Below are 20,561 nucleotides of genomic sequence, written 5' to 3' on the forward strand. Positions count from 1 at the left end.
AGATTGAAGGATGAGATGCAACAAAGATATATTGAATGGGGGTACAGAGTGAGGAGCAAGAGGATAGGGCAAGAAAGGGGAACAGGATGAGAGCTAAAGCCTGGAAAGGAAGGCTAGGGAGGGGCCATTCCATAGGCACCCAGGCCTAGCATCCAGATAACCCATCTGGATATTTTGCTTTTAGGGTACCCAGAGGGATCCCCGAATTCTAAGAGCAACTTCGTCTTCTTATTTGATTCTGGCTCTTCGGGGACCTTCTTTTTAGGGTGGCAGTCTTCAACACCTTTTCCACTGCCCCTAGGGCTGTCTGCTAAGCTGCCTCTACCTGGGCCCTCTTCCCCCCACTCCCCCCGCTGCCGCTGCCGCTACCGCTTCCTTTCATCTCAGCTACTAGCTAGACATGGGAGAAACAAGGACCCTGAGTAGATGAGGGACCGCCATCTCTTGTTTGCTTTTGTTTTTTTGTTTTGTTTTGTTTTGTTTTTGTTGTTGTTGTTTTTGGTTTTTTTTTTTTTGGGTTTTTTTTTTTTTTTTTTTTTTTTTTTTTTTTTTTTTTTGAGACAGGGTTTCTCTGTGTAGCTTTGGCTGGCCTGGAACTCACAGAGATCCGCGCTGCTCCTGGAGCGCTGAGATTGCCGGTACCCTGTCTCCATGTCATCTCTTAATGCTAACCAGGCCTGGGTAGTGCTGGGTAGTTTTCTAGCTTCCAAAAGAAGAGGACTGATGTCTCCTAGCCCCTTTAGTGGAACCTCTAACTCTTAACCCCACCAGGTTGTGTGAGGTTCTCTTCTCCCTCGTGTGCAATAAAGTGTTTACGTTGCATAAACTGAAATGTGTCTGCTTCCATCAAAATATGTGTCATATTATTAGAGGCCCGAGCTCAAGCTGCAGCACCCAGTGTCTCTTCTTCACTCCCCTTTATCCAAGGAGGGCTGTGTCTTTCTGGCCTCTGGCCAGACTCATTCTTCTTGCCTTCAAGACTCCTCCCAGCTCACACTCCCAACGCTGGCCTCTCATTGTTCATTTGATTCTCTGTTTCTAAGATTGAGACTAAGAGACGCCGGAATAACCAATGGTAGGAGTGCGGGGTGGGCGGGTCGCTGCCAGAGAGGACCTTGCAAGTACACTGGTCAGAATGACGTCCATCACCTAGAAGGAGGACGCTAAAGCAAACGGTGTTGAGTGTTTTGTATGTGTGATGACATTTGCTCTTCGCATCAATCTAGATATAAATCCCACCGTTACCCTCATTTTACAGATGGAGAACAGAGGCTTTGCGAAGTTAAGAGATTCGCCCCAAGTCACTAAAGTAAGATATGGCAGAGGTAGGATTCAAGCCTGCAGCCTCGCTCGCCAATCTCAACTCCACAGGGTCTCTGGGGACTACTTATTGTCCAAACTGCAAGGTGATGGGAGTATGTCTTAAGGCCGCTGAACTTCTCCAGGCTGTTAGGCCGGGTAGCTCTCAGCTGTCAGCGGCTTCCTGGTCCCTCGGGACAGTTTCTTTAGTGTGATTCCCTTTTAGAGCGACCCAGTTGGTGCCCCGAGGGGCAGGTGCGCCGTCACGGGAGTATAATATGTCCAGACCCTCAGCCTCCAACAAGCGCACTCGACCCCTCCTCGTCCCTTAGGCTGCTGGAGTTCGTTGGCTGCCCAGAGCCGTGACATGGTGGGCGGGAGAAAACCCACCAGCCTGCAGCGGCAGAGGAGGGGGCGGAAGGCAGCCATCCTCCCTCCCCCCCCCCCCCCCCCGCGCGCTCGCCGGTGCGTCCGAGAGGCGCGCTCGCTGCTGCACCGCGCTCCGCCCCCTCCCCCCCCCCCCGCCCCGAAAGAGCGCCCGCTCCCCTGGCGCGGTGTGGCGTCTCTGTCAGCCCAGCCGGATTCTCCCCGCTTCGCTGGAGTGGAAAATAACGGCTTCAAACTTTGCAGAAAGGAGCTGGTGCCAGCACTTTAATTAACAGCCATCTTGGCCTGTGAGCCTGAGCCCATCGCCTTCTCCCCTGGGCTCCTCCCCTGGGCTTTCCTGGCCCCGCCCAGGTCCCCGTAGGAGAGCACCTCTGTTCCTCCCTGGCCTTTCAACACCCCTTTTACCAGAGAGGTCAGGTCTGGACTGACTGAGAGAGGGTGCTGAATTGACGGAGGGTCCCCGTTTTAATAATTTAAAAACTCCTCTAAGCATTCTTCTCTCTCAAATAGCAGGATCCAAGATTCTGGAATTTAAAAACTAGGTGCCAGTCCGCCAGGTGGTTTTAGATCAATGTCCTCCTCTGGACAAAGGGTGGTTGTGGGGAATTACGTGAGTATAATGTATGTAGAGTGTTGGGCCTTAGTTGCTAATATAATTGTGTCATCTCAAGCCTATGGAAGTCTCACCAGCCACCCTTGGCCTAAGTTGGCTGTGTGTTGTGCCATCTTTTTCCTAATGACTGCTCTATTTGGTCTAGGTGAGGAGGAGAGGAGGGCAGAGGGTATGCTTCTAGGGTTAGAGAGGGAACTGTATGAGAAAGTAATGGAGTCTGGAGTTCTGGCTGTCCGACACACCTACGTGTGACTGTCTGTCTGTCAGTTTTTTCTCTCTCTCTCTCTCTCTCTCTCTCTCTCTCTCTCTCTCTCTCTCTCTCTCTCTCTCTCTCTCTCTTTGGTTTTTCGAGACAGGGTCTCTCTGCTGTGTAGCCTTGACTGTCCTGGACTTGCTTTTGTAGACCAGGCTGGCCTCGAACTCACAGAGATCCACCTGCCTCTGCCCCCCACGTGCTGGGATTAAAGGCGTGCGCCGTCACCGCCCAGCCTCTCTCCTATTTTCTATAATTTATTTAATGTTTATGGTGTGTGCGCCCGTGCTCTTGTGCTCACATGTGCATGCATGGCGTGTTGGTGTGGTCATACATGTGACGGCCCACATGCGGATGTCAGAGAACACCTTTGTGGGGTTGGTTCTCTTTTTCCGCCTGTGTGTGGTTTTCCCAGCTGTAACTCAGGTTACCAGGCTTCTAAGGCAAATGCCTTTACTTGAGCAGTCTTGTCAGGCCCCTTAATCTTTTTCTTCTGTGAAGCCAGGTCTTGCTGTATAAACCCAAGTTGGCCTTAAACTTAGTCTTCCTGCCTAGGACCCTTGATTGCTAGGATCGTAAGTGAGCACCACCACCTCTGGCTCCAGTTTTTTGTTTTTCTTTTTTGAAGCAAGGTTTCTCTGTGAAGCCCTGGCTGTCCTGGAACTTGCTCTGTATAACAAGTTTGCCTCATACCTTTGCCTCTTCTCAAGTGCTGGTTAAAGGTATGTGGCACCACTGCCAATACTAGGGACTTAGGTGTTCAGGAAGGTCCTGACCTGAGGCCTCTGCCACAAGGGCAGGCAGCATCCTGCTGCAGCTGGGCTTCTGCAGTTGCTCAGGGAAGAGAAAACTCTGCTTTTGACTTCCCTCTTCTGAGTGAGGGTTCGCCCGTTTTCACGGAGGCCCTCAGTGCTTGCGTGGATTGCTTGGGGGAGGGCACAGGAGAAGGCGTACAAGGCTCCTAACTTACATACGGCTGCACTTAGGAAACCAAGTAGCTGTTACTTGGTGTTTGCAGGTGCTCTCAATGAATGTGAGTGGGTGTGAATGCGTAAGAGACTGTTAGCAGTGTCTCGGATGTGAGTGGTGAAGCGGGGAGAGGGGGGTTGGCGGGGGGGGGGGGGTGTCTCGAAGCTGCCGCCTTGACTCAGCAGCTGGCATGTCTGCATTCAGTTGTTTTTGCCTTGGCTAGAGAAACCTAGCTGGGTGTTTTGGCCAGAGACACGGGCAGAAAGACATCATATACACTAAGGTAATATTATTTGCAGCCAATGTGAGTTTTTTAATCCACTTACTAAATGCCATTTCAAGTACTTTATATGGGTTCCCGTCTTTAAAATTAACAACTGATTATCATGGATTTAAAGTTATTATGCCATTTAGAAACTATGATGTTGTGCATATGGGTATTTTGCCTGCGGTGTGCCTGTGCACCACTAATGTGCCTATTGCCTGTTGGAAGTCAGGAGAGGGAGTCAGATCCCTTGGAATTGGAGTTACAGTTGTGAGAAGCCACTATGTGGTTGCTGGGAATTGAACCTAGGCTCTCTGGAAGAGCAGCCAGTGCTCATAAACACTAAACCATCTCTTTGGCTCCAAAAGTTATTATATGTCTTTTATTTATTTATTTATTTTTTATTTATTTTTTTTTTATTTTTTGGCCTTTTGAGACAGGGTTTCTCTGTGTACCCTTGGCTGTCCTGGACTCTCTTTGTAGACCAGGCAAGCCTTGAACTCACAGAGATCCACCTGCCTCTGCCTCCTGGGTGCTGAGATTAAAGGTGTGCGCCGCCACCAGCTGGCTATGTCTTTTTATTTTTCTTTTTTTTTTTCCTTTTTTCTTTTTTTAAGATAAATTCTTTATATGTAGCACCAACCATCCTGGAATTTGATATGTAAACCAGGCTGGCCCTGAACATTTAGAGATCCACCAGCTTCTGTCTCCTAACTGCTGGAATTAAAGGTGTATGTCACCATGCCTTGCTATTATATGTCTCCCTAATACAAACCTCAAGGCAGATAATGTTATCCGCCCCATCTTATTGCTGAGGCGTCCAAGTTCCAATAGGGATCTGTGCTGGGTGTTATGAAGCACAGATGATGCACAGATGAAGACTGGTCAGCCCACAGGACTCTAGGGAGGCGCTACAGAGGACCACCGTTTTTGTTGCTGTTGTTTTTTCACCTATTCATTCATCTTTCTTCCATCCATTCTGTGAAACAATTTTAAGTGACTAAGAGTCCAATTTATTTCCACGGGACATAATGACGAACAAGTAAAGGCTTCCAACCTCATGTAGTTTAGAATGTTCCACCGGACTGTAGACTATTAAATCAGCAGTGGCTATTAAGTCTGACAAGCATGCTGCCTGGGAATGGGTGAGCATGTGTGATATCCACACAGTGCTCTTCTTGAGATGGCAAGAAGGGAAACTTCCTGATCCAGGTGCCATTTAAGTTAAGCCCTGAAAAGAGGAGTCTGCCAGCTGCAGGGGATGGCTGTCAGAGGGGTTGGGAGGGGGACAGAAAAGCTGTACAGCTAAAAGACAGACAGAACATAATGCGTTAAGCGCTAAGCTTGTAGGGCCTCGTGGGCTGTGACAGAGTCTACGATTTATCCCAAGGCAATTAAAAACTACTACTGAAGGATGCTGAATGAGAAATATAATCAGAATTTTTGCATGAGAATGATTACTCTGGTTACTGTGGGGAGAAAAGATAAAAATGGAACATTTGTGGAGAGGCTAGGAAGCAGTTATGGTTCAGGTAAGACTGGATAGTGGCCTAACCTGGATAGGCAAAATGTAAAATTGGTTAAGTTAGCAACTAACCTAAAAGGATGAGGAGGGGAACAGAGGGCTTCCAGGTTTCTGGAAGGATCTTGAAATGTTTATTAAAGACGTGAAGGATAAGCCGGACGTGGTAGTGCACGCCTTTAATCCCAGCACTCGGGAGGCAGAGACAGGTGGATTCGCTGTGAGTTCGAGGCCAGCCTGGTCTACAAAGTTAGTCCAGGACAGCCAAGGCTACACAGTGAAACCCTGTCTCGAAAAATCAAAAAGAAACAAAACAAAACAAAACAAAGACATGAAGGATAGCCAGCTGCTGTTGCCGTTGTCTGGGTTCCGATATGGACCAGTTGCTTCTGTATTCTGTTTATTGAGTCCTTCCTAGAAGTCTAAGGAGTAAGCACTGTCATCTGTACCCTTTGCCTCTCCATTCCTCCCAGGCATATCCCTGAGAGGGAAGACAAAAAAAGAGGACCTTAGGATCAAGGCCCAGGTGTAGGTGTGCACTTTTATAATGTATTTTTATTTTGGTTTCCTTATATCTCTCCTTTCACCACTGTAATCTCTTCCAACACCCCAACACCAGGTGGGAGAGAAAGAAGTTTAGCAGGGTAGAAGGAGTGTAGTTCTTTTTTTTTGTTTTGTTTTGTTTTGTTTTTCAAGACAGGGTTTCTCTGTGTAGCCTTGGCCATCCTGGACTCACTTTGTAGACCAGGCTGGCCTCAAACTCACAGCGATCCGCCTGCCTCTGCCTCCCGAGTGCTGGGATTAAAGGCATGCGCCACCACTACCCGGCTCAGGTGTAGTTCTTTTTGGCTACTTCCTGTTGTTTAGGGTCATTGGGTTTTGGGGGGCACTTCCTGTTGTTTAGGGTCATTGGGTTTTGGGGGGCACTTCCTGTTGTTTAGGGTCATTGGGTTTTGGGGGCACTTCCTGTTGTTTAGGGTCATTGGGTTTTGGGGGGCACTTCCTGTTGTTTAGGGTCATTGGGTTTGGGGGGCACTTCCTGTTTTTAGGGTCATTGGGTTTTGGGGGGGCACTTCCTGTTTTTAGGGTCATTGGGTTTTGGGGGCACTTCCTGTTTTTAGGGTCATTGGGTTTTGGGGGGCACTTCCTGTTGTTTAGGGTCACTGGGTTTTGGGGGGCAATACCAACCTCCGGTTAAGGATATCTCCGACTTGGTCTCATACTGCATCAATGGCAACCAGGAGTAGCGCGGGGGAAGCACCAGCATTCTTCTTCTTTCTCGGAGCTCCAGGCTCTCTCTGGATCTGGCATTATCCCAACGGGGAAAGACCACGCCCCTGCACGAGGCAGTTCCCAGCTGACAAAGATCATATATCCTCTCACGGGGCCATTATCAGCTGTGGACAAACTGGAGCATCTCCCATATCCCACACCTGGGATTAAGACAAAAAAACATGTTTACATATCATAAACCAAAACTTCCACACCCAGGTGTATGAAAGGCATATTTTTGTTTTCTAGTCTCTAAGCTCTAGTTTGGACTATACAGGGAACTGAGCATCAGAGGCAGAGACTGGCTTAGAGGCCCAGTTTGGCTACCAGTGGGAAATCTTATCACAGTTCCCATTTCTTTTTCTTCTCTCTCTCTCTCTCTCTCTCTCTCTCTCTCTCTCTCTCTCTCTCTCTCTCCTTCTCTCTCTGTTGGGGGCAAGGTCTTTCTTTGTAGCTTTGGCTGTCCTGGAACTCCATCTGTAGAGCAGACTGGCCTTGAACTCAGAGATCCACCTTCCCCTGCCTCCCTAAAAATCTGCGCTGCCACACCCAGCTGGGACTTTCATTTATTTCTCTAGGCTGAGCAATTGTCCAGGAAAGCTCTGAAAGGCTGCAGTTGCTCACAGTAAGGACATCTCCCCAGTGGCATCCATTAAAATATTTCCATCCCCACCATGACATTTTAATTTAGACATTTCCAGAGCTTTCATGAAACACTCTCCGTAACTTGAGCCCCCTCCCCCTCGGAGAAGAATGACATTTGGGTCAGAATGTACAGAATAGAATTTGAGTTGTGATTTGGGGGGGGGGGTGCATGCCTCAGTAGGCCGATCCAGGCTGGCTCTCATAACTTAATCCCCGACCCCTCTAAGCAGTTGGAAAGAAGAGGAGACTTCCTCCAGTCCCTGACCCCATCCCCATCTCCCAAGGAGGACAGAGGGGGGGATCCAGGAACAAAAACACAAAGGTCCTAGGCCACTGGCAGGTTTTCTTATCCCCTTGTTACCAGAGAACCCTGGACCTCATTCCTGGGTCGAGGGTCGAAGGTGGGGTTCCAGGGACCTGCCCAGTCCCTGTGCATCCTGCCTACCCACTCTAATTAGTAGCTGCCTATTGGCATCCCAGATCCAACTCCAGGAAGGCAGCTCCAAAAAGGCGCTGGCTGAGGGTGGAGGAGAACCAAGGGGAGGGGCACTCTCCCTCTCTCCCTCTCCCCCCCCCCCTCTCTCTCAGCTCCAGTCTGCATCTCCCAGCTGCATGTATAAGTGATGAGGCTCCGCAGGCCCAACAGGAACCAATATAATAGCGAGTGCGTAGGGTCAGCTGGAGAGACAGATATCGGGACGCCGGAGTGACAGGCAGTGCAATTATGCTGAGCCTCCTGCAAAGGCGACAGCAAAGACCCGTCTGGCCAATATGATCTGCAGGCTCCCTTAGGTTCTCCTTCCATGGGCCCTGACTCCTCCAGCCCAGCCAGAACATGGAAGATGGCAGGATGGAGTAGAAACTGAGGGCTCCTGAGGAATTCAGTAGGGGCTCTCGAGGTTTCTGGGTCTAAGGGTGGGAGTCTGGGGGGAGAAGGTTTGTTCCCAGGAAGGATGATTTGGGAAGCCTTTCTCTTCTGAAGCACTGTCTTCATGTTTTTTGGAGGGGAGAACGTGGAGATTAAACCTAGGGCTTCACGCCTGCCAGGAAAGTCCTCTACCACTGAGCTCTATTCCTAGTGTTATACCCCCAGCCCACTTTTAAATTTTTATTTTGGCGTGGGGTCTTGCTAACGTGCCCAGGCTAGCCTTGAACCCTGTCTGTAGGCCGGTCCTTGACAGTACTGTTCTCCTTGGCAGTTGGGAGGATAAGCCTGTGTTAGCAAGTTCAACTAAAAAAAAAAAGTACCTCCCTTTTAAGGAAAAACCCTCCCTGCTTGTACATACATCAAGAGGCATAGACCTTTGGATCCAAAGAGGTCTTAGAGACCTCTGCATTCACAGACAGGGAAACTGAGTCCCAGGGAGGGAGGGTTGGGGTCAGCATGGTCCTTCTCTGCCTGCTATATTCAGATTGGGTCTCTCTCTCTCTCTCTCTCTCTCTCTCTCTCTCTCTCTCTCTCTCTCTCTCTCTCCCTCTCTCTCTCTCTCTCTCTCCTCTAAATAAAGCAAATAGTTTATTTTTAATATTTATTTACTTATTATTTATACAGCATTCTGCCCCCATGTGTGTCTGCACACCCCAAAAGGACACCAGGTCTCACTGTAGATGGTTGTGAGCTACCATGGGGTTGCTGGGAATTGAACTCCGGTCCTTTGGAAGAACAGATAGTGCCCTTAACCTCTGAGCCATCTCTCCAGCCTGGGTCTCATCTTTTTATGAAGAGGGGTATATGAGGGCCATGGAAAGGAGCCGTCTCTATGGTAAAGCCAGTAGATGAGTAGAGCTAAGGAAAGGGAGCATAGTCCCTGTACATTACATGGAGCCCTTGGCAGGGCTGCCTTTATGGGCAGGAAGCCCATGTGGTGGTATAAGCCCTGCATTCAGAATCTGCTTGACTTGAAGTTGGTTTAATGCTCTGTTCTCACCATCCTGGAATCCCAACCAGTTTCCCAAACCGATGCCACGTTCTCACTTCCCACTAGGCTCCCCAAAGAACCTGGCCGGTCCTGCCTCACATGGAAATGTCATTTCATTTTAGAGAGACTCCTCTGTTTCCTCCCTGCAACACCCCCCCCCCAATATGCCAAAGTGGAGGGGGACAAAGATCTAATAAAAACTAGTGCTCACTGAGGGGTCTCCACCCTGCACTGGCCGACCTCATGCATGTTGGGGTGTCCTGTTCCTGTCAGCTTCATGTTCATCGCACTGTGCTTGCCTGGGTCACACTCCTAGCCCAAGGCCAGGGTTGTACATGAAATCGGGCCACTGGACTTCTGGTCTCATATGGAATTTTCTGTCCTTTGGGGGAAATGAGATATAACCCCCATGATATCTCTTTCTCTGGCCTCCTGCTGGGATAGAAGGGTTGGGAGGGCGGGGTGTGATTAATTAGCGGCCATGCCAGGCAGCAGGCAGGCTGCAGAGTAGGCTGGCTTTCCCCGCTATAGATCCAGCGCTCTCTGGGAGAGGCACTAGCTGGTTTGGGCTCTGGCTGGGCTATTTTAGGAATATTCTTAACCCTTCCCAAACCACTGCCATCCCCAGATTTCTCTTCTAGAACACATGCCAGCTCCAGTTGTCCCTCCCCTCACTTCCTTCCTCCTAGCCTCTGCTCTTCCTCCATAGAAGTTAAAGCCAGAATGGCCTTTTATTGTTTTTGTTGTTGTTGGTTGGTTGGTTGGATTTTGCTTTTTCAAGACAGAGTTTCTCTGTGTAGCTCTGGTTGTCCTGAACTTGGTTTATAGACCAGGCTGGCCTTGAACTCACAGTGATCCACCTGCCTCTGCCCCCTGAGTGCTGGGACTAAAGGCATGGATCACCACACCCAGCCAGAGCAATCTCTTTGAGAATTTCCTCAACCTTTCTCGTCTTTTTTGCTAGGAACCAAATTCAGGTCCTTTCAGAGCAGGAAATGCTCTTAACCACTAAGCCTCTTTCTTGTCTTAAAGAGGTGGAATGGTTAGACCTGGGTGCCGGAGAGTAAGATGGAAGCTCCTGGGCCCTCTGTACCCTCTTGGCAGGGCACAATCCCTGTCTGCTTGGAGACTTCCAGTTGCTCATGCAAGCAGCCAGCACCCACGGAGTCACCAGGGTCCCCCCTTGCCGACTTTTACATTTTTTTCCTTTCACTACAGGGCCTGGCATCTTGAACACACCTAAGCAGTACCAGCATTATCTGGGCAAGCTTGACGGGAGTCCAAGGGGCTCAGCAGTCAGGAGTCTGAAATGGTAGATAATCTGTATTGGGTCCATGCTGGATTTGTTGAATTGGCACATTTGAGACATGAGGTGTCAGCTCTGGGGCTCATGCCTTCTGCCACTAGGAGCTGGAGGCAGCCAGTTATTGCTTGTGGGAACATGCGAATCAAGCCAGCTGTGGTGACCATGCCTTTAACACTCAGGAGGGAGAAGCAGGTAGGTTTCTGGGAGTCGGAGGCTAGTCTAGTCTACACGGCAAAGTCTAGGTCAAGCAGAAAAAAAAGAATGGGGGTGCCAAGGATGGCAACACGTCTGTAATTGAAGCACTTGAAAGGCAGAGGCCAGAGAATCCTATGTGGCATATTCAAAACAGCTGGACCGGTCCTATGAGGCCCTAGGGCCTGTGGTGTGTCTGGCCCTAAGCCAGCTAGGCACAGACAGAGAACTAGCTCTCAGTCTCTATCTGGGAAAAGGCAATGCCCTTCTCCAGTTCACCATGATGCCTGAACACCCAGTAGGTAGGTGTAGGTGGCCATGGGCAAGTAGGTCCTTCTCCTTAAGGAATCCATTGGTTCCCAGCCCAGCAATAGAAGTGGTAGAGCTGGCTGGGGCAGAAGGTAAATCCTACTGAAAATGCTTTAGCCTACAGGAAGGAACTCCAGTCCAATGTAGAACACTCCTGGGCAGTATCCTCAGGGTGGGGGGTCAGGGTACACGTGAGGTTTTATGTCATCTGAGATATAGGGAGATCCTTTCCTGTATCCTAATTGAGAGATAAGGGTAGGTGCAGGAGGATGGCTCTAAAGGGGAGGTTCTCCTATTGATGGGCAGGCTTCCTGATTCAGAGCTGTGGCTGATACTTCTAGATCTACAGGGGGCCACTCAGGTGGGCAGGCTAAGCTTTGCAAAGTTAGAGGCTGAACTCAGGAGTCTGGCACAGCTGTCTCTCTCTCTCCACAGCAGCCTTACCCCCCACCCCCACCCCCAACCAGCTAGCTTCCAGCCTGGGAGCCCAAGCTGTCTGTCGGAGGATGCCTTGCTCCTCAGCAGCTGGGATTTGTAAATATTTATAGGAACACGAACAGATCAGTGGCTGACAGGCCCAGGGAGCAGACAGGGGCTCTGCCTGCAGCTCAGCAGCAGCTTCCTAACTCTCTGGCCTGATTTGAGAGAGTTCAGGATGACAAAGCGGGTGGTTGAATAGGGTGTGGGGGGCTGGCTGCTTCTACATCCAGAGATGCCAGCTGGAAGGATGCATTTGTCCATCTGTCCCCAGCTAGGTCTCCACCCTCAGAGTCATCCCCATCCTTTTTCCTCACCCAGCCCACCCGAGGGCTCACGAGGCCAAGTCCACACTGACCCTCGACTCACACATATTTTTAACTCTCGAGCACTTTCACTCGTACACCTGTGTGTGCTCACACATTGTAACTCCCACATCTGCACTGGTGCGCTTGGGCTGTGTTTTTGCACACACAACGGCTCACAATCACCTACAGGTTGGGGCTCAAGTCCTAGTCACTCCCTGTGGTCTTAATAAAGGTCCCTGGAGAGGTGATTGTGTATGTGTGTGTATGTGTGTGTGTATGTGTGTGTGATGTCTGTGTGTAGTGTGTAGTCAACGAGTAAGGAACAAGGAGGAAGTGGAGGGAGAGCTGGATCAAGGGCCATTTAGAGTTGAGGTCAGGGGGTTGGGGATTTAGCTCAGTGGTAGAGTGCTTGCCTGCAAGTGCAAGGCCCTGAGTTTGGTCCTCAGCTCTGGGGGAAAAAAAAAAGACAAAATAGAGTTGAGATCAGCCTGGAGTGGAAGGAAGGGACAAAAGCAAGCCAAAGAAATGGAGACTGACAAGGGTTGAAGCAGAGGGGGCAAGAGCTAGGGACAGAGGGACCGCCCCTCCTCCACAAGAGAAGCTGTCACGTTGCTGCTCCAGTGGCCTGTAAGACCAGCACAGCCCCAGCTGGAGTCTCTCTCCCCCTCTGGATCTTGTCAGTGTGGCTTTGCTTTGCTGCTTGGGCAGCCGGGAGTGGTGACAAGCAGGGAAGACAGTGCCCAGGGCATCTGGCTGTGCCACTCCAGCCTGACTGCCAGCTCACCCATCAGTGTCCATCTCATCACCCAAAGGGACCCAGATGAGACCAGAGATCAGCACTGTCCTTACCCTGAAGGGTCGCATCGGGGGAAGAAAGCAAGTGAGTCCCACTCCTCAGAAGATGGACCGTGTTAATCAGACCTTCCTTACTAAGGGATCTGGGCTCCCAAAGCCAGCCCTGGGGAGCTATAGGTTCCCAGGACTCCAGGACCCCCATGAGATGTGCAAAAGATCCGCAGGGGCTATAGTGGGGAGGGGAACCTCCGAGAGGAGGAGCCTGACATGCTTTTTTTGGCATAAACTTTTTATTTCATCTGCTCTGTACTGCACAAGAATGATGTTCCCATACCCCATGCCCCTGGGTGCTGTGTTAAATAATCGTCCTCTTGCCTCGGGTCTGTCTGAGGGTATTAGTTCTGGGGCATCAATCAGTCAGTTTGTGCTCTGCAATCTGAGGAGAACCATTTCTATAAAATCAGAAAGGAAAGGGAAAAAAAAGGGGGGGGGGAGGCAGCACAAGAAGAAAGGAAGGGAAATGGTGCCCGCTGCTGTTCTGTTCTCCAGTCAGTGCAGCTCTGCCTGGGTCCTGACGTCCTGATTGATTCATGCTCTCACAGGTTCATTCATGTATTTACTGAGCCACCATTACTCAGCACAGTGCCGGGCCCTGCGCCGTGTGTCTCTGCAGCAGGTGAGAAAGCCCGGCAAGGTTCCTGCCTGCTTAGTGTTAAAAATTCAAGATGAGCAAACCGCACAGCAGAGCGACTCCCTCGGGGTCTAGGGGCAATGCCATAGGACATAGCTTGGAGACTGAGACATCTTGTTCTTCTAGCTGGAGGCTTGAAAATGATCCAGAAGCCAGGAGTGTTGTCTGTGTGTAATGCAAACACTCAAAGGCAAAAGGCAAGGAGATAAAGAGTTCAAGGCCAGCCTGGCCCACATAACAGGACTCTGGTTTTTTAATTTTGTTTTTGCTTTTTGTTGTTGTTGATGTTGTTGTTTGCTTTTGGTTTTTTGTTTTGTTTTTTAAGGGATGGGGTTAGTCAGGTGACTCTGTGGGTACAGGTGTCTACTGCTACCTCTGGTGACCTGAGTTTGGTCCTGGGTTCCTCATGGTGGGAGGAGAGAACCAACCTCCAATTCCCACAAGTTGTCCTCTGTCTTCCACACATATGTTGTGGCATGCATGTAATGGAGCACAGTGGCACAGGAACACACACGCCAAATAAATGTAAAGAATAATTTTAATTTTAGGAAAAGGGGAAGGGACTGCGGGTGGTGGCGCACGCCTGTAATCCCAGCTCTTCGGAGGCAGAGGCAGGCAGATCGCTGTGAGTTCGAGGCCAGGCTGGTCTACAAAGTGAGACCAGGATAGCCAGGGCTGCACAGAGAAACGCTGTCTCAAAAACAAAAACAAACAAACAAACAAAAGAAAGAACAGAGAAGGAGGAAGAGGAGATGTATGTGCTGGTATGTAGTAATAAATGACGAGACTCAGCATTTGGGAGATGGGAGCAGTAGAATTGGGTGTTCAATCCTTAATTATATATCACACTTGTCGGGCATGGTGGCGCACGCCTTTAATGACAGCACTCGGGAGGCAGAGGCAGGCGGATCGCTGTGAGTTCGAGGCCAGCCTGGTTGTCCAGGACAACCAAGGTTAACAGAGAAACCCTGTCTCAAAAAACAAACAAACAAAAATTATATATCATACTTAAATGTTCCCGGGCTTTATGAGACCTACATGGGGTCTCAAAACACACACGCAAACTAAATAAATAAGCCACGTAATAAAGTGGTCCATAAGCTTCTATCTTCCCAGGATCAACACCTCCCTGCCATACCCCTGCAGGCTGGATCTCCTGAACAAGTCATCTAGAAACGGGAGCAAGAGTGTGCTGTGGTGGGCCAGAAAGTTAGCTCAGTAAGTAAGAGCGGTGGCTGCTCTTCTAGAGGACCCAGGCTTAATTTTCAGTATCCACACGGCTGCTCACAACTATCTGTAATTCCAATGCAAGGAGGTCTAGTGCCCTCTCCTGGCATCTTCAGGCAGCAGGCATGCAGGTGCTACAGAGACTTGCACCATTTATTTTACATGCAGGCAAAACACTCATACACATTAAGTAAGATGATGGTGGTGGTGGTAGTGGTGGTGATGATGATGAGAGAGCGTGATATGAATCTCACACCTTCATTGATCAGGTGTCTGAGGTGACAGTCATTGATCAGGTGACTGAGGGCAAATCTCTGAGTTGCTGCTTCTTTCTCTTTGGAATTTAGTAACTATTTAGTGCCCGTCACACACTGCCATAGTGCCAAAGGAAATACACACGTAAAGCACCAGAGTTAGTGCCAGGCACACAGTAGGGTCTCAACCAATACTTTCATTTTTGCCAATTGCATGTATCTGCTGCACCTTTGATAGCTAGCAATTGGATGTCGAAGCTTAGGGAGACAGGGCTGCAGGAAGACCCAGAATCCATTGCAGCAAGTTACCTGTGCTTCATGCTCTTCTCAGTGTGTGATTTGGGGGTGGAGGGGACCAGGAAGTCTGGCTTTGCTCCTGCACCACCCAGACACCACACACATCACTGTTTCCTCACTCTAACTCAGATACAAAAGCATAGTGTGTGTGTGACCCTTATGGGGAGGTGGTGATGCTGGTGGTGCTGATGGTGCTGGTGATGCTGGTGCTGATGGTGCTGATGGTGCTGATGGTGCTGGTGGTGCTGGTGATGCTGGTGATGCCAACGGTACTGGTGGTGCTGGCTGTGGTCATGGTAGTATTGGTGAGGGTAATCATGGAAGTGCTGCTGCTGCTGCTGCTGCTGCTGCTGCTGCTGCTGCTGCTGAAGACGGTGGAGAAGAGATGGTGGAGGAGGTGACAGTGTGGTGGAAGTTGATTTCAGAATGCTATCCTCAGACTCTGAGAGCTAGAAGAAAGCTCCTGGTTCAGCTAAGCCCCAAGGGCTTACTGTGTGCCAGGTCCTGTGGTGTTTGCTTCATTTTTCCCAGTGTTGCCCCGGGAGTACCATCATCTTTTGCAGACAAGTACACAGGGAGTGGAGCACTGCGATCCCAGCAAGCAGAGGGGGAAGATCCTGAGTTCCAGGCAAGCCTGGGCTACATGGCAAGACTCTGAATAAACAAAACACTGAGTCCAGAGCTATGAGGTGACCTGCTAGAGGCATGAGAAGGTATAGAAATCCTTTAACTTCTAACCCATGTTCTTGAAGGCAGCCTATCGCTCGCCTGCATCCCTAGCTCCCACTCTTTTCCTTGGGCTACCCAGCTGCCTGCCAAGAAGACAGGAAATGGCTGGCAGGGCGTTTCAGCAACTACCACGTTTACTAGCAGAGCCTGGTCATTTTGTCTGCACTCCTCCATCGCAGCAGCTTCCCATCAGCGGAGCCGGGGGTCGTACTAAGAAAGACCGCTGGCCAGTGGACCATCATACAGTCCTGCCAGTTCACACCTCCCCGGCTCCTGGGCAGGCTCCGTGTCTGTTGCTTTCCTGACCCTGTACTACACAGTCAAGTCCCATCTCCCCTCTAGTCCCAGAGTGAGAGTGACAGATGGCCCAGTTGCTGCCTGACCCATTAAATTGACAGCTCCTCCCTCAGATCTGACTGCGGGCCTCCATTGGCCTAAACACCATAGCGGTTCCATGAGGCACAGAGGAAGTAGGAGGTGAGGGCTGGCGCCCCTCTTCCTTTGCCTCTGAGCTTTGAGTTGGTAAAGTTTGGGGATCTGGGGATCTTATTCTCCCTGTACTTTTCAGGTCTTGGACTTTAGTTTTCTACTAGAACAACAACAAAAAAAAAAAACAGGTAGCTCTGCCTCAACCCACCTGCAAAGGAATTGTGCTGCCCAAGGTTCCCATCCCCCCCACCAGGAAGCCTTCTGGGAAACATCCCAGCATCCCAGCCCTCTGGTCCCCCGGCACCATGCTGTCCATGTCGGTGATGAACGTGAGTCACCTTGAGTGATGCTAGTGGTGACGGTGGTGAGGCTTGTAACTGTGATGCTGACGGTGATGAAGGATGTGAGGGTGGCCAGTGTATGCTCAATTTTCTTTTCTTTCTTTTTTTTTTTTTTTTTTTTTTTTTTTGTGACAGAGTCTCTCTGTGTAGCCTTGGCTGTCCTGGACTCACTTTGTAGACCAGGCTGGCCTTGAACTCAGAGCGATCTGCCTGCCTCTGCCTCCCGAGTGCTGGGATTAAAGGCGTGCTCCACCACGCCTGGCTATGCTCAATTTTCTTAGCCAATATATTTTATTAACAACTTAGTGACCGAGCATACGTCACTTATAACCAGACTAACCAAAACAATAGGAAATGAGGATTAAAGGACACAATAACAAAACCGTAAGGATATTAGTTCTGAGGAACGATTCTTCTGGCACAATCTGCAGGATTTCTTCTGCTGCAACCTGGAGTAACCAGAGCCCAGAACCTCAGCAGGAACTGGAGCCCCGAAGCCTTCCCTTGAGCAGTTCTCTCTAGGGGCGTCTACAAAGCGCAGCGATGAACAGCCAAAACTATCCCAGTCTCCAAAAAACCCTGCCTTCAGTTCTGGGCTCATTTATATATCTCCTCCCAGAGTCTGTTCACGGGATCTTTTCAGCTGGCAACAATCAAGCTCCTGCATGAGGTGGTTGGTCTTCTAGTGGATTAACCTCACCTGTTCTCTCACGAGACAGTTCCAATCCTGCACTTGGGATCCTAAAAATCAGGTTTACCTCTCCTTCAGGTCAGTATAGAGTAAGGAGGGAAATTTATTACCTTCTATATCTTCAACCCAAGCCGGCCCTGAACTCTCTCTGTAACCAAGAATGACCTTGAATTTACAGTCCTCCTACTTGCACATCCTGAGTGCTGGGGTTATGCTGGACTTTGTTTTGTTTTTTTGTGACAGGGTCTCTCTGTGTAGCCTTGACTGTCCTGGACCCACTTTGTAGACCAGGCTGGCCTCGAACTCACAACGATCCGCCCCCCTCTGCCTCCCAAGGGCTGGGATTAAAGGTGGGCCACCACCGCCTGGCGGTCATGCTGGACTTTGTGCGGCATAGGCGAGCACCATTCCAGCTGGGCACGTGCCCCCCCCACCCCGTGCAATTCTTTAATAGTAGCTTGGATGTATTGTTACCCAATAAGCAAGTAATATACCAAACACTTTATATATAATAATTCATTTAATCTTCCCAACAATCTTATGAAGGAGGTATTAATATTTGAAAGAAATGCTGCTGAGGCATGGAGAGGTTAAGTACCTTACTCAAGATCATACAACTAGCCCCAGTCCACATGCCACTCCTGCCCTCCACTTCTGCTTTCCCAGTAGTTGTACCACAGCAGGAGAGCTGACAGGTAAGGGGCGGGACAGGCAAGGGGGCGGGGCAGGCAAGGGGGCGGGGCAGGCAAGGCACTGCGGAGAGCTCCGCTGTCTGTCTTGGGACTTCCAGGCTACAGCAATGTTATTCTTTCTCCCTGGGCACCAGGCCTCTAACTCTCAGCTCTGATAGGGAGGGTGGGATAGTGGATGTGAGGAGGAGGATTGGGCTCCACAGTAGGAGCAAGGATGGCCTTTGGGAGCTAGCTCACCTCAGAGCTCCCGCCTGGGGCTCCCGCCCTTGGGAGCTCCATCTTGCTCCCTCCCTCCCTCCCTCCCAGGATCTCATTATATCCCTAAGAGAAACTGACAGCCTCAATATCTTACTTTGCAAATATAGTTTATTCCTTCAATAAAGCCGCCTGCGCAGGGGAATGTTTAAGCCTGGGTCTCCCTGGAGAACCTCATTTGAATTTCTAAAGTCTTTAGTCGGCTCCTCCAATGGGGCAGCTGGGTAATGAAAGCACAGCAGCCGCTTAGAGGGGATTCATTTCCTGTCTGGGTCTCTGCTGCCCGAAGGAGCGGGGCTGACCGGAGGGAGAACTGCTGCCTACTTGGAGGTCGCCGCACCGGCCTGAGCACCCCGCCCACCAGGTGGAGGCCCTGGACCATGCCCACGCAAGTGGGTCTGTGTATTCTCTGGAGGGGTATGGCAGGTGGCCTTCAGTCTCCAACTCTCCTAACCCAGGTCTTTTCTGGAAGGCTCATCTCAGGGACCCGCAGCCCGCGAGTCCCTCCAAGGGGTCTCCCAGTCACCCCTCCACAGAGTCCCTATCCGGGGACCGCTTAGACAGCATTTCTCAGGCCAGGATGCTTCTCCAGAGGCCAAGACCACCGACCGAATCCTTGGAGATGAGGCGTCCTCTCTGGCTGGACCCCCTCACTCTAGGGCAGCCCCTATCCCAGGCCCCCTGGGAGTCTCTAATTAAAGGGCCGGCACGCCCCTCTGGGACTCATTAGGCCCGCTGTGCAGAGAACATTTAATCATTGCTCAAATCATCGATTGGAAAATCAATTTCTTTGTCTCTCCGCACGAGGCGCGCTGGAGAAGTGGGGGGGGGGGGAGCGCTGACCTCCTTCTGCTGCCGTGTAAAGCGCTGCACATTTAATCAGGGAACAGAAATCAATTAGCCACTTACGAGGTTGGCTTTAGTTACCGAGTCGGAAGGCCCGCGCCACAGCTCAGCCGCTGACAGTAGCGAAATCTCCTCAGCAGCCCTGCTGCAGGGCTCAGTCTCCCTGTACCTCTCTGGATTTCTTCTTTCCCAGAATGCTCTAGGTTCTTATCACCTAGGCAGCCCCTCAAGTAGCTCCAAACAAGGCCCGAGAAGCCTCCCCAATGCCTAGCTTCCGCTTCCTTCTGTCACCTTCCTACGCTCAGCTCTGCGCATTCCAAGAAGTCACATGGAGAGCCACATCTTAGTTTTGATCACCTGGACTCCATGGTGTCAGGGAAATAATTGTCAGGCTGAGTATCAGATACCTCAGGCCCACTTTACCCGTAAAATGAGAGTAACAGTGCCTACCTCTCCAGAGGACTCTGGGAAGTACCGACTAAGCTGTTCTACCTTCACCCAAGAACTTTGAACTCACAATAAGGGGGCAGTGTCCTCCCCACAGACAAAGGTGGGTGTGAGCTGGGACCCTGTGGCCACAGCTCTCTTTCCCTCGCTTTCACCCACTGTCTTCTGGGGGGTCACCTTGGTTTTTGTTTTTGTTTTTGTTTTGTTTTGTTTTGGTTTTGGTTTTCGGAGACAGGGTTTCTCTGTGTAGACTTGGCTGGCCTGGACTCACTTTGTAGACCAGGCTGGCCTCGAATTCACAGCGTTCCGCCTGCCTCTGCCTCCCTCCTGAGTGCTGGGATTAAAGGCGAGCGCCAACACGCCAGCTATTGGGGGAGTCGCCTTAGCTTCTAAGCTCCCTCACCTGCGATCATATCCCCACCCCACCGCCAGCTTCAGCAATGCCTCACATAACGAGTTACACACACCCAATTACACAGTTGTACACAGGCTGCACGCCCCATTACACATAGTTTCACAGAGTTAAAATCCCAGGCGTCCGATGTTCACCTGCGGCTGTCCTTAGTGCATTCGGGAGCACAGGCTCACCTTGGTCCCACCACCACACAGTGTGGCACACTGGTGGCGCAAGCACCCTCCCACGCGCGCATATCCACGCAGGCTGGCGCACACCCGTTCCATAATAATATTAGACATGCCATTTCTTTTGCATGACAGTTCCAGTGGAAATGCTCTGAGCTGTCACTTGGATGAAAAATAATGCATAATCCCCGTCTTCCTTCCTTCCCGTCCCTTTCTTTCTTCCCTGTTTAATGAGCTCCTAAAAATATTCCTTGCTGTCTCGCCGCCGAAGATGTGGGCTAAGTGTGAGTCAGGTCTCTCTTCCCTCTCCCTGTCCCCCACTGCCTCCCCCAGCACCCTGAGTGGCATGGTGGATGAAGGGTCACAATGAACTACCATGCTTGGCCAAGCCCAGATCTGCTGGAAGGACCTCAGGCCTTCTAAAGGTTTCAGACTTGGTACCTGCCTTCCCCTGACTGGCCCACCTGAACTACAGATGAGACACAGGGCGGGAGCAAGCAGGGAAGCAACAGGCCCCTCCCCCACACACACCCCCCCCCCCCACACCAA

This window comes from Acomys russatus, chromosome 16, assembly GCF_903995435.1.
Source record: "Acomys russatus chromosome 16, mAcoRus1.1, whole genome shotgun sequence".
NCBI lineage: Eukaryota > Metazoa > Chordata > Mammalia > Rodentia > Muridae > Acomys > Acomys russatus.